Genomic DNA, 14,123 nt, shown 5'->3' on the forward strand with positions numbered 1-14,123 from the left:
TAATAGAAAGAAAAAAAAAAGAAAATGTAAAAACAAGATCATCCCAAAAGGGAGAGAACCGCCAGGAATGCACGCGAAATTCGTACTACGAATCGTGGCTAAAAAGGTGCTGTTCTATTCCGATGACACCCGTTTGGCGACGATGCTATTCGGTGTCGGCCTTCCGTAACACCACACAACACGATCGGGCGCGTTTCTTTTGCCTAAGACTTGATCAAATTCAATACTGTTTTGAAAATGTCGATAATTTTCTACGGAGAATACTAAAAAAAAAAAACTGTTAAAACGGAATTAAGCCGCACGGCTCGGCGGTCTTGAGCAGGACGGTTAAAATGATTACCGTCTGACGAGACTATTATTAAAATAAAAATTCCTTCGTGCTATTGCGTGCATGATATAGTTAAAATAATACTAATAATAATAACGTAAAAGCGCGTCCATTTGGCACGTTTTTATTTTGCCGAATCTAAATGTTTTTCGCGCGGACGCCATTGTAAAAATAGTATTACGTGACTCTACGCGCCTGACGTGGACCTCTTGCGACCATTAGATATACGTGTTATGTTATGTTATATGTTGTACATGGATACATCATATTGCAATATTATCAAATCGATTTGATCGCGAAAAATAATGTATTGTTGTACGCATCGACAAAAGTACGTTCGCAACAAAAGAGCCGGACGCGTTTCACGAACCGCTTCCGACAAAACCATGGAACACGATTGATAATAATTTATGCACGCGCGTATTATGGCCTCGTCATTATAACGTGGACGGCCAAAGATGTTTTCGAGAGAAGACGTTAACCGCAATGCCGCAATAACCGGATGCGTATGTCAAACACATGATAATAATTTGAAAAACATGTAAAAAGCGAGAAATAAAACTATTTTGTAGCAACAACTATTGGAGATTGAACAATAATTGATTGATTTCGTTTTGTACATACCATCGTACATCATCTTTTCTTTTACGGCCTGTACAATCAAAATCCAAAATAGTTTGGTCACGATTGATTAAAGGGTATGGTTTCCCTGCCGGCTCCAGACTTGTGGGGAGGAGGGCATTCGCTTTATTTACACACGGGTCCAAATCGGTGTAGTCGCGGCACTGACTAGGAAGCATTGTTATTCCGGAATATAAGAAGCAAATATTGTTCGTAAACTTCAATAAACGCACAGACACAAGTACGCACACGCATATGCGGTACATAATATAATATAATTTTATATTGTAGTCATACGTGCACGTTTTTTCGTCTTTTTTCTCAACGCATTGCACATGGGTCGTTGTTTGTACCTACACGGGGTTGTGCATTAAACGCATTCAACGGTATACACGGTTCGTGTGTAATATAATAACGCACCGGTCTCTGGTCGAACCGCGTTTACGTCGGCGGCGTATAACGTTGCTGCGGTGGGCCTAGGAATAAAGGAGGAGAAAAAAAATTCGCACAACTATTATTATCATTGTAAGAAACCAAACTGGCCACCGAGGGTATCGTTTCGCGTGACAGGTTTAATGTGCTCGGGCTCCGGGGCGTCTGCGAAAATACGGCTCGGCTGTGCGCGAAAAAAACGAACGAACCGGAAATAATATCCCATTCTAATATAACGATGCCATGCCAGTCGTTGCATAAGTAACCAGAAGAGAACGGAGGGAAAAAAATAGCTAAAATAAACGGGTGCACATTTCCCCCCCCTCGCCCTTTTTTTTCTCAAAGAGACTGCAGCAGTGCGTGTTATAGGTTTTAAATCCGCATTGTGTGCACGCTCTCTCGTACCGCCTCCGCCCGAAACAGTTTCCGCGCGTTTCCCATGCAAAATCGTCGTTGCCGTCATCCTCGTCCTCGTTCTACTCCTTCTCCTCCGCGGGTGACGACACACGAATTATGCATCCGGTCCACAATGATCGAAGATCAAAGGAGACCCGCGCAAGACATCCGCGTAATATAATGTACACGTAAATCGCACCAGTTCCGTTTGACGGGAAAACACAATCCTCGGATAAGAGAAGCTAAGACTATCGTCGATATAGCGCATCACGAATACAGGTATTTTTGTACTTCCGTGTAGAAGACGGTATTTTTCTGAGGCGTTTGAAGCAGTGGCTGTTTTACATGTTGTTCAAGGGGGTGACGAAAATAAAGTCAACCCTCCCCCACACCATAGCATTTTTATATACATAATATGAAATATACGGATTATGGGTATAAATGTACAATAATGTTTATTTATTAATAATATTAATACGCTTTAACATTAAAATGTATTGAAAAAAAGATAAATGTATCGACTTAGAAAATTTATCTTTTATATATATATATATTATATATATATAAAAATCTTGTGTCACAGTGTTTGTGACCATACTCCTCCAAAACAGCTTAACCGATCTTAATAAAATTTTTTGTATACATTTGGTATGTCTGCCATTAGGTTTTTATCTATTTTTTATACTTCTATGTGCTACTGTTTAATAAATCGTAGTTTAATTTAATAATTTTTGACCTGGTCGATAACTGTGCAATTGAAAATGAATTACTAAATGATACTATTCAGTGGCGCAACTAGGATTTTTTCAAGGGAGGTGTCCGCCAGTAGCGTATACAGTCTCTTGTCAGTGACGCAACTAGATAATTATTTCGGGAGGGGGGGGGGTCGCATAGTTACAAATATACGTATTTTCATATATAAATGTATATTTATAAAATAGTTTTTGGGCAAAATAAAAAAATTCAGTGGGTGTTATAATTCCTGAATCTCCCCCTGGTTGCGCCACGATCTCTCAAAATTATTTTTCGTAAAGTTAATGACTAGACAATTTCAGATGACTATTATTTAATATTTAATATATTATATTATTCAAACAATTTGAATCAAACCTACCGCCATAATTATTTCTGAGTACACTACTGACATCCAGCATTTGATTAACTGAAAAACATAAATCGCGTTTATTTAGATAAATATTACATAATTTTATTAATTGTCAAATGTTAAAAAAGTTTACAAAATTATTATACATACAACAATATTTATGAATTTTAAATTACAAAGTCTAATCGTCTTTTTTTCTGAGCTAACTCTTTAATAACGTCATTTATATCAACTTTAATTCACGATGAATATTCAATGCTGCTAAGTCATTTAGTCTATAGTCAGCTATTAAGTTTCTTTGGTACGTTTTGATTCGCTTCAAAGTTGAAAATGACCTCTCGGCTTCACAAGATGTCACGGGTAACATTAAAAGAATTTTCAGTAACTTGTAAACGTTGAGATATAAATTATTATTGCAATTACTGATTACTTCAATTGCAGTAACTATTAAAAAACTATTAATTTTATTTTTGGTATTAAATGACGGGTATTGCATAAATATTAAACAACAAAATCCCGCAACAGGTGCCAAAACGAACAAGAATGTTAGTTCGAAGGATTTTCATACATATCGGTTGATGATTAGATACGACCAGGACAACGTTATTCTACGATGTTGTGAGCTTTGTCAACAATTCGTGGTCGACATGTGTGTAAAGATAGAGAGCAAACGATTACGTTACTTGCGATCCAATCAAAAAAAGCTGCGTGCGGAAGATTCACAAAACAATTGTTAAATATCGGTGATGGGAAAGTTACAACAGATAAAACGGGATGCATACAATTACCGACCGATTTCTGCAAAATCATTGATTCTCAAGATGTTCTCATTGACCAAATATTTTCCAATGTACACAGACAATACACAAATTATAAGTGGCTGGCAGAAACAGTAATTTTAGCAGCAAAAAATGTGGACGTCAACCAATTGACTGTTGTATCTCAAGATACAACATTTGTTACCTGGAGACTTGGTGTCATACAAATCTATTGATACAGTTTGCGATGCTACTGAAGCTATAAATTATCCAACAGAGTTTTTAAACTCATTGGATTTATCAGGCATGCCACCACATAATTAACAACTGAAGGTTGGATTTCCGGTTATTTTACTTCGTAATTTGAACCCACCACGGTTGTGTAACGGCACGCGATTAGTCATTAAAAAAATAATGAAAAATTTTATCGAAGCTATCATTTTAAATGACAAATTCCGAGGTGAAATTATATTATTATCGCGAATCCCTATTATACCCACGGATGTGCCAATACAATTTAAACGCCTTCAATTTCCAATTAGATTGGTATTTGCAATGACTATCAATAAGTTTTAATACCAAACGATGTCTGTCTGTGGCTTAGATTTGAGCACATCATGTATTTCACACGGACAATTATACGTGGCATGCTCTCGAACCAGTTTGTGTTAGCGAAAGATTGGATAACAAAATATATTTTACCCTCTGTTGCATTGAGGGATTGATATTATTTTTTACTAATATTGTCATGATTAGTGATGTATATAATTTTAAAGGATCAATTTTAATAAATTATTAAAAAAAATAAATATTTGATTTTTTTTCATTTTTATATTTCGTCACCGTTCACAGCACTCCATACCTCTTCCACTTATATACCATATCCTTAAACATCTTTATTAAATTAGTTATTTTTTTTCTAACAAAATATTCTCTAGAAATAATTTATATGACAAAACAACGTTTGTCGGGTCAGCTAGTAATTATATAAAATTTGCAAATAGATGACAACGGACCAGCGATATACTAAATTTAAAAAAACCAAATCCCAAGGGGGAGTGATCTACCTATCCTCCTTATAAAAGCCACTGGTTTAAGTGTTCCTAAAAACCACAATACCTAGCTCCTTTCCCAGATATACTTGAAAACAATACGTGAAGACTGAATAAATTAATTAGTTTTTCTTTTACATAATATCATTTTATTGCCTTCTAATTGTGTCTAATAATATTTTTATTCGAGTCTCCGTAACTTCCTTACATTTCAAACGCAATTCGAGACTATAAGTAGGTACTATCAAAGTTCAAAGTTGAAATTCGGATTTCTGTTCCTTTCTTGAAGCATTTCGTCCATGTAGTCAACGATCCTTCAAAATATGAAACATGACTTTGATATTCTCACTGCCAGTGGGCTTTGGTCATATATCCAGTTTTTGGTATAAGCATATACTGGAAAGTAATATTATAAAAATAAAAATAAAATAATAATCATAATAAACCTATATTCAAGATGTATATTATTATTATTATGTTTTTACTACTTTACTTTATTCGAAGATATGTGCGCGCGTGATCACGTGTAATTCGCGGCCTCTTTGGTTGAAAACTCGTTTACCGAAGTATAATACTGTAGTTTCTATGTTTGGTCCATATAGTAACATTCTGCACTTGATTGCAACCGACCGTTTTTGTAGTTTTATCGAACTGGGATTTTCTGACGACGGTTTTCTTCTGTTTTTTTGAGACTGGAGGGTTACTGATGGTTTATGTAGACCGACTTAAAATGACCAGCTTTCGAAGTCAAAAATACTTCTATAATTATAAACAATACTTATGTATAAGATGGCGAAAATTATTAATTAAGAATTTTTAAAACCAATAGATATATTGTTTTGTTTTTTTTATAGTTTATTTTTCTCCTCAATTTGATAGTCAAACATAGATCCGGTTTTTTTCATTCATAATGACCTAAAATTGAATACAAAAAGTTTCTTTTTGATATTTAATATGCATTTTTATTGCCCATAACACGCAAGAATATAAATTTGTTGAATATTCTTTAAAAAGTTTTTAACGAGTTTAGCGTATTATAAATTGAAGAAAAAAATCCAAAAAGTTGTTGGCAGAGGAAAAAAATTCCAATTTTCCAAGTATTGATGCTGCTATAATCAATCAGAAGAATAAAATTACTCGATTGACACGAGGAATCGTTACCTAAAAAAGTTCGTCTTCAATTCACAAACAAAATTGTCCTCTAGAATCTGTTTGTTTCTTATAAAATACCAGTTTCTGATACTCACCAGTTCTCATAAAGATATAACAACAATATAAAGTCTACTATTTTTATTTATTTTTTTTTTTTTTTTGACGAGAAGCGCAATTCGTAATTTTTATAGATAGCAAGTAGTCTTTTTTTTTTTACTATACACTCGTTTTATATAAGGACATTAAATTGAGAACTAGAATCGGTAAAAAAAAAATGTCATTGTACATATTTCTACTCGATACACAAAGCTACACGCAGATCTACATTAAATAGCTATATTCTATTACTATTTTTTCTATAATGAATAAAAAATTATGAACATGAAACGAAAAACAAGTTTATACATTTTTTGTTTTAAAATTCCATAACATTAAAAACTCGCATTGTTCGTTTGTTATATTTATAATCTAACATTCTTATGTATTTTTTAATTATTTTTATTCGTAGAAAACATTTCGTTTCTATTAAATACTACTATATGCACTGAATTCTAGAAATCAAATTGAAAAATACAGTCCTTGACTGGAGACATTAAAATTAAAATGTTTTGATCATAAAAGCGGTCAACTTATTTTTTGATCAAAGCTTTAAAGAAGTATTGTTCGTATTACATTTATAGCTTTTGTTGCTACTTTTAATTTGGCTTTTTTCATACGAATTTTCAGAACAAGAATAGTGAGTTTAATCAAAGTCACTTTTTACCTGATATTCATAGATTAACAGACAAAAGCTATACTCTTCAATTCCCCCCCCCCCCCAGCATAGTTCTGCGATGGTAAAATAAATTTAAACATATCGATTTTCTTTTCTGTTGGGAAATTAATAATTTCTATTTTATTTTATACCTAGGCTATATAATACATAAACGCTATCGAGCTTTGAATACGATGATTAATTTTGTAACATTATTTTAGATAATAATTGAATAGTTAAAGTAGAAAATATCAGTTTGGATATGAATACTGGATAGTTTTATACAATAATAATATATTTAGTAATATTCAAATAAAGGGTAATAGAGTGCTCAAGGAGTATAATATGATATAATAATTACACTTAGCGTAATTTACAATAGGTTATTAGTTAAAATATAAACACAATTTCTAGTGTAACTAAATACACAAATTATTAATTAAAACTCCAAGCATACTGATAAATTCCGAAGGTTAAATCCATCGTCAAAATAACAGGCCCATTGAAACTATATGGTTGAACGTGAAATAACTCATAAAAAAAATTTTTGGGCCTAGTATAAAATATGGGGGCCAATTAACCTATATTTTTAAAGATTTGGGAACAAACATCACTACTATTCAGAATTTTAAAAATAAATTATGTATCATTAAACTTATCTTTAGATGAAAGCGAATAAATACCTAACTTCAAAGCAACTTCCTACTTAGAGCAATTAATTTATAGTATATGGTATAAGATTAGGTATCTTATAAAGCAAAACTGTATATTATTCAAACAGTTTGTATAAGTTCGATAAGACGTGTTGAAGTTTTCGTAGAGCAATCTGACGCTGTTGCGTCGATCGCATCGAATGTTTCTCAAAAGACCATAATTTTTATACCTTTAACGATTGATTTTAAGAAAAACTTAATAATACTCAAAACGTATACAATTTAATAATCGAACAAAAAGTACGGATCAAAATCGACATCTCAATTATCGGTTTGGCTCATGATTGAGCTGCCGGCAAAACATTTACAATATACCATTGAATAACATAATATTGGAATAAGATTCAATAAATGCCTACTAAAAATGTTTTTTCTTGCCGTGCTCGAACTTTACTACAAATTTTAATTTATTTTTGTTTTTATATTTTTCCAAAGCCAATATTATCGAATTATCATTAGGTTCGGGTATGTGAAGCACGTATCTCAATTTTTCAAAGTATTTATATTTATATATGATCAAGAGAACAAAAATGTATAAACTATAGCGGTTATACCTAGTTTTATTAAATCACGTCAACAATGTTTTAGGATTAAGATAAGAATAACATAATTTTAGGAAAATAATTACTACGATTTTTCATATTAGAGTTGTTACTTTGAGTCCAGAGGTGAATTTAGGAGAGGTTCAGGAGGTCAGCTAACCTACAATTAATATTTGTTGACAATATTAGCCCTCTAAAGACTTCTTATATTTTTTAATTGTGCTAATTATGATGTAAGTTGAAGTTACAACTAAACTAGCAAATTTCCTAGTTCCTTGTTATAGTTTTTCATACAGTAAAATAAAATATCTTTAGGCCAAATCCCATGTAAGATTCCATAATATTAGATAAACTTTTACAATGTTAATTATGAATAAACGTAAAAAATAAACATTATATGATCATATTGTTTTTTTGTTGCAAGGAATACATTTATAATCCACTTTCAGCTCTAATAAGTGACCTCTTGAAATAGCCTGATCCATAATTTTCTGACTGTAGATCCATCCCTGGTTGACCCCTATTTTAGGAATAAATTTCAGGGCCCCCGACGATTGCCAGTTTTCCGTGTAGGCCAGACTGACACACTGGATGTCTCTCAAATAATATAGTTTGTAGAGAAAATATAATTTTTTTCACACATTGTAACATACACTATATTTATGTACCTTGAAATACTTTTATGACCTGTAATTTTTGCACTTACACATTTTTATTTTTATGTATGCTTTTAATTTATGTAATATATTTCACTATTTTAATTGAATTGGATATTAATGTTAATAGTATAAAACATTAGTTATTTCGCAGTATTATAAGAAAAAAACAATCGTTTAATACAGTAAAAAATATAGTAATTATACCCATGATATTCAATGCAGACTATCAACTAGGTATTGGATTCAATACTCTTCAGTTAACATTATATATTAAACCTTTTTTTTTTAGTCATTCCTACTAATCATCATTTATATAATATTAACTAATTAAACTATGAATATTAACTATATATTAATTTAGATAATATGTTATAAATCAGCGATTCTTAACCATTTGTAGATCACGAAACTTTGATGATAAAATAAGTCGGCCCGAACAGATTGCTAATTTTTTCTTTTAAACCAAATCGGACAAAAAATTTAAAATACCAAGATAGGACCGGTTAATATTAGACCCTTTTACACAAATTTAAATTAAATTACAATCATTATTGCGGACACAACGTCGCAAGCTGTGGTCGAAAAACCGTGAGCAAAACTCGGATGTGTTGTGAAAAAAAACCGCTCTAACGCATTTTATTATTACGGGTATAAATAATAATTTATTTTATTACCTATAGACTATAACTCTTTAACTGTGATTAAAAAATCATCAATAAAAAATACCAAGAAGGGAATGGGCGATCCACTCATCGTCCCAATCTCAACTACGCTACTAGTGATAGGTGAACTAATGTTAATTTATTTCGTATGCTTCTCACGATATTCAGAGAAGAGCATCGGGGTTAAAACTGTTCCAAAAATGGCACCGTAGTTCATCAAGTAAAAAGTTTGGCAACCGCTATTATAAGGTATTAACATAAATTTAAAAATTCACTACACAATAGAAGTCCGTAATATATGAGGGACATATTTATGGTTTTCGGTCAATTTACCGGAGTTGACCAGTTCGGAAACATTAGTGAGAAATGTTTTGAAAAGAAACGCATTTGAATGCATGTAACGACTCTTCCGGGGCTTGAGTGTAAAAATCGCTTTGGGAGACATTTCGGCTAAAGAGTTATCGTCGCTTTCAATTTCGTAATTTTAAAGCATTCATAAACTATACATGCCGTAGGACAAGGACATTCATTAATCTACTACCCTTAGGTAATTTTTTAATCACCGACCCTTTTAATTGAGACTGTGAGTAGAGCGAATTTTAACGAAATAAAAATCTCCCCGGGGTCCACCTTATTTAGCTTGCTGTTGATACACTTAAGCTGATGCTCGAAATGTATAAGACGAAAAATGATTTTAAACACACACACAAACACATATATATATATAGAAATTCCTATCATGGCACGAGTCCTTGGTTTTTATTATTCAAAATATTTAGATAAATTATTGATATTAATTTCTTATTAGTTTATATTTTAAATCATTTAACGCATGGCAAAATGGCATATAATTATAAATTAAATGTTATTTTAGCGCATAATAAAAATTAACAACACGTTGATCTTTTATTTTTAAATCTTAAGGTTAAAAAAGTTTTTAAATAATCATCCGCTTACTAAATGTAACTTATGTCAGCCTAGCAAGTGCCTATCAATGGTAAGAAGCAATGTTATTCGCCAGTTTTGTAATAAGAATGAGTAAAAAATAATAATAAACAAACAAATCAGTTAAACAAAAAAGTGAATTGCATAATTTAAATAAAACAAAAGATATGAGTAATAATAATTAGTGAAGAGTACGATATATAAATATAAATATGTTGCTTGTTTGGCACATGTGATAATAAATATAAATAAATTAAATTAAACAATTTTCCTCGTATTGCTAAACGTACAATAATAATTAATACAACAATAAAATGATATAATTCGCCTTCGACGGCACGCCGCAGTATTTTATACATACAAAATACAATAGTTGAACAATAAAATTATACAGTTTGCCTTAACGTCGGACTTTATGTAAATGAGAACATGCGACCATTGCTCGGATGTGACTGCATTCGATGGTGAATTTAATCCCACGAACCAGCACTGCAACTTTGACGATTGCCTACGACTGCGCACCGCAGTTATAAAACAAATACAAAATAAAAGTCACAACACTTGGTACGTGCACAGTCACCGACGAAGATGAATTCACGTGTCTGCTGCGAAACACAACACAATTCAATTACTCGCAATGACCGTTGGTAGATACGCCCAAAAAACCGATACCAGTAAACAACGCAACGCAATAGTTACTAGAACGGTAAATACCGCGCGATCGAACAAAAACGGAACACAAAACGACGCGGTTTTCACGAGAAATCGACTGCGGACAACGACAAAAACGGATCTTGATGTGCACACCACGAAGACACAAAACCAGAGGCTAAAATATATACTTTTTCGTACTACACGCTTAAAGATTTTGTCATACTCCCTTTTCGGTGTTAACAGTAACGAGTAACACAGTTAAAATAGTTGGTGTTTTAGATTTTGCCGATGATACATCTTGGAATTTAAAAAATATGTAAAATAATTTAATTATAAAAATGTAAATTGTAAACAAGTACCATAATATGGAAAATAAAACCACAACACACTTTTTAATTTTGTACTACACGCTTAACATTTCATATTACACAATTTTAGTCCCTGACAAAGAGATGACGACAAATGGGTGGAGACGGCATTCACCGCGAAGGCTACGGCCGCCGGACATCAAAATTAAGATGAAATGCCTCGGTGCCACCACACTAAAACTGAAACACGAGAACTTAAGAAACTGTGCGGCGCCGACATGACTGAGAAACAGTACCGTCAAACCTTCCGGTGAAAAAACGTTTTACGTGGATCAAGGAGAGGAGGGACTTTCTTGAAGAGCTCCTCTTTAATTTTCAACTCTATTCTCGCGGTATCTTCGGATCGAAAGAGGAATCTCTTGACTTCAAACACAAGACATTATTATTACGAAATTTCCGATCTCTCGACACCATAAATAAAATATAATATATAAGAACGAGGCGGAGAAGAAGGACTAGATGATTGGAATACCTGCGCGTGTATGTGTGTGTTCGAATAAATGTGTTTGGGCCGGGGGACAAAGAACGGATAAAGCGCACGATTGCGAAAAACCAATATAATATATTATACCACAAGTAAATATTGTCCTACCACTACTGCTACTCACTATGGAGTCCATTCTCTACAATACGTTGTACGCTCTCGCCGACCCGAAATGTGTGAAATTAAATAGAAATACGTCGAAGAGATTCGTCGCGTTGGAAAAATAATACTTGCTCCGATTTCCGTTTGGTACAGCGGAAAAAGGAATTGGATTGGTATACCCAATAGTTTCTGATTGTTCACCACTCCCATTTGTGTGATTTTTTGGCCTAAAATTCGTTTGGATAATTAAGTTCGAAAACTGATGCAAGCTTGTAGAATTTGTGTTACACGTAGTGCATTTGAATATGTATTTCCATATGTATACATTACACATTTCATTATATATTTTTATCGTTCATACATTACAACGCATAAATATTTTGATTAATTTACTCCTTTAAACATCGTGGTTGTGGCAGGGTAAACGAGTTACAACGTATTGCATACTACTAACAATTATATTTCGAATTCTATATTAAAATAAAAATTCTAGGCGTTTATTCAAAATCAAATACGGCGTCCACGACTAAAGACAAACACTAGGCTCCAGGGTCTTGACTGTTTTCCAAATTTGTACGAAAATGTATTACGTCTGTTAGAGCGTAGATTAAATATACGTATATATATATATATATATACAGGTATATTTAATCTATGGTTAGAGACACTTATTGTTCTTAGATCGAACGACAATAACACGGCGTTCAATATATTATTTTATTTATCACGCGTAATATGGCGTTAAAATTTTCGAAACGGTCGTCTTCCCCGACTAATAATAATGGTAATAATGTTCAATAATAACAGTGTTGTGTTCATGCACTCAAATTGTTCTTGAAACGACCGAATGTAGGTTGATGAGCTGATTACCATAACTAGTTTGGAATAGAAACGATTTTTTTGTCGTCGTCGACCAAAGGACAAAACGATTTTTTTTCTCGTATAATGGTTTTGCGTTGTCCGTGTTATTGAATTATTTGTTCGTCCGAACAGTGAATTGTCAAAACATTTTTTTTTTTTTTTTAATACTTGATAATGATTACAATTTCGAACTATTAGACCAGATTTTACAACAATTAGATATTCTTTTCCAAGAAGCTCTTGGGTAATTGACATTACTCTCCAGTAACACTCATGTTTTCGTGTTATAAACCTGGTTAATGGATGTTTATAGTTTTTAAAATATATGTGATTTTTAATTTTTATTTCAAACTGTACAGGTTCTCCTAACGTTTCGACTTTGTTTTAATGTTACATAAAAAATACCGTACTTCAGCTTATTGCCAGTACAAATTATAAAATATACAATAATATGTGCTAATGGTCAGTGGTTAAAAATCATTGCGTTGGTAGTTGAGATTGTTGAGACACCGATTCCTATTTAATTGACAGTGATTTATTACGAATTCAGTATGTATTTTCCATTTCTCGATGCAGATTTTATAAGAATTATATTCACAATATTTGTAAATAATGTAACTCTAAATCAGATATCAATTTACTATACACGAAAAATAGAAAATAAAAAAATGCTATCGACTTTTTTTTCTCAAATTTTAAAATATTATGTGTATATATTACGATACTTTATGACATTTAAGTACATGTACTAAATTTATTGTAATATTTATATATATGTATATACATTGTGTGACAGGACTATATAACAAATGTAATAACTTTTTTTAATTATTATTATGTCTTGGCGCTATCATTTAAATACAATAATAAAATATAATATTTGATAAATCCATTTTTTTTAGAAAAATGTAGATGTCTAAAGTTTTAATATCGTTTCTTAAAAATTTTTTTAAAAATTTTAATTTTTCATTTCTTATTTTTAAACATTACAAAAATATATAAAAATTATTTAAATGATAAATGTAAAAAAAATGATGCGCCAAGATAAAATAATAATTTAAATAAAACTTTTTTTAAATATTCATTGTAAAAAAAGGTATTACATTGGTTAAATAGTTTTGCCACACTCAGTGTATACTGACTGTATTATCTTTTAAACTTTTCAATAGGTATCTAATCAATCAAAATTTTAAATTATTTTAGAAATACTCATAGAAAACTTTATAGTATAATAGAAATTGTTCTTACCTTATAAAGTTATACTATTATAATTATTATACTTTTTTATGAGATCAAAACAGTTTAAATTCCATGGCCATGAATCGGTTCCTATAATAATAATTTTAAAATAGTTGAATAAAGTAATTGAAATGTAGTTCAATATTGATAGAATACAAAAATAACTAAAATTAATTTGTTTCGCGTGAATTCTCTTCGGAATCATTATAAAAATGATTATATTTTTTATGTTAAGTTTGAAAGTAAGAAAATAACTTTTTTCTTTATCATTCTACTACAATTTCTTTCCAGATAAA

The sequence above is a fragment of the Sipha flava genome, unplaced genomic scaffold, assembly GCF_003268045.1.
Source record: "Sipha flava isolate LNK unplaced genomic scaffold, YSA_version1 76_pilon_pilon, whole genome shotgun sequence".
In the NCBI taxonomy this organism is placed as follows: domain Eukaryota; kingdom Metazoa; phylum Arthropoda; class Insecta; order Hemiptera; family Aphididae; genus Sipha; species Sipha flava.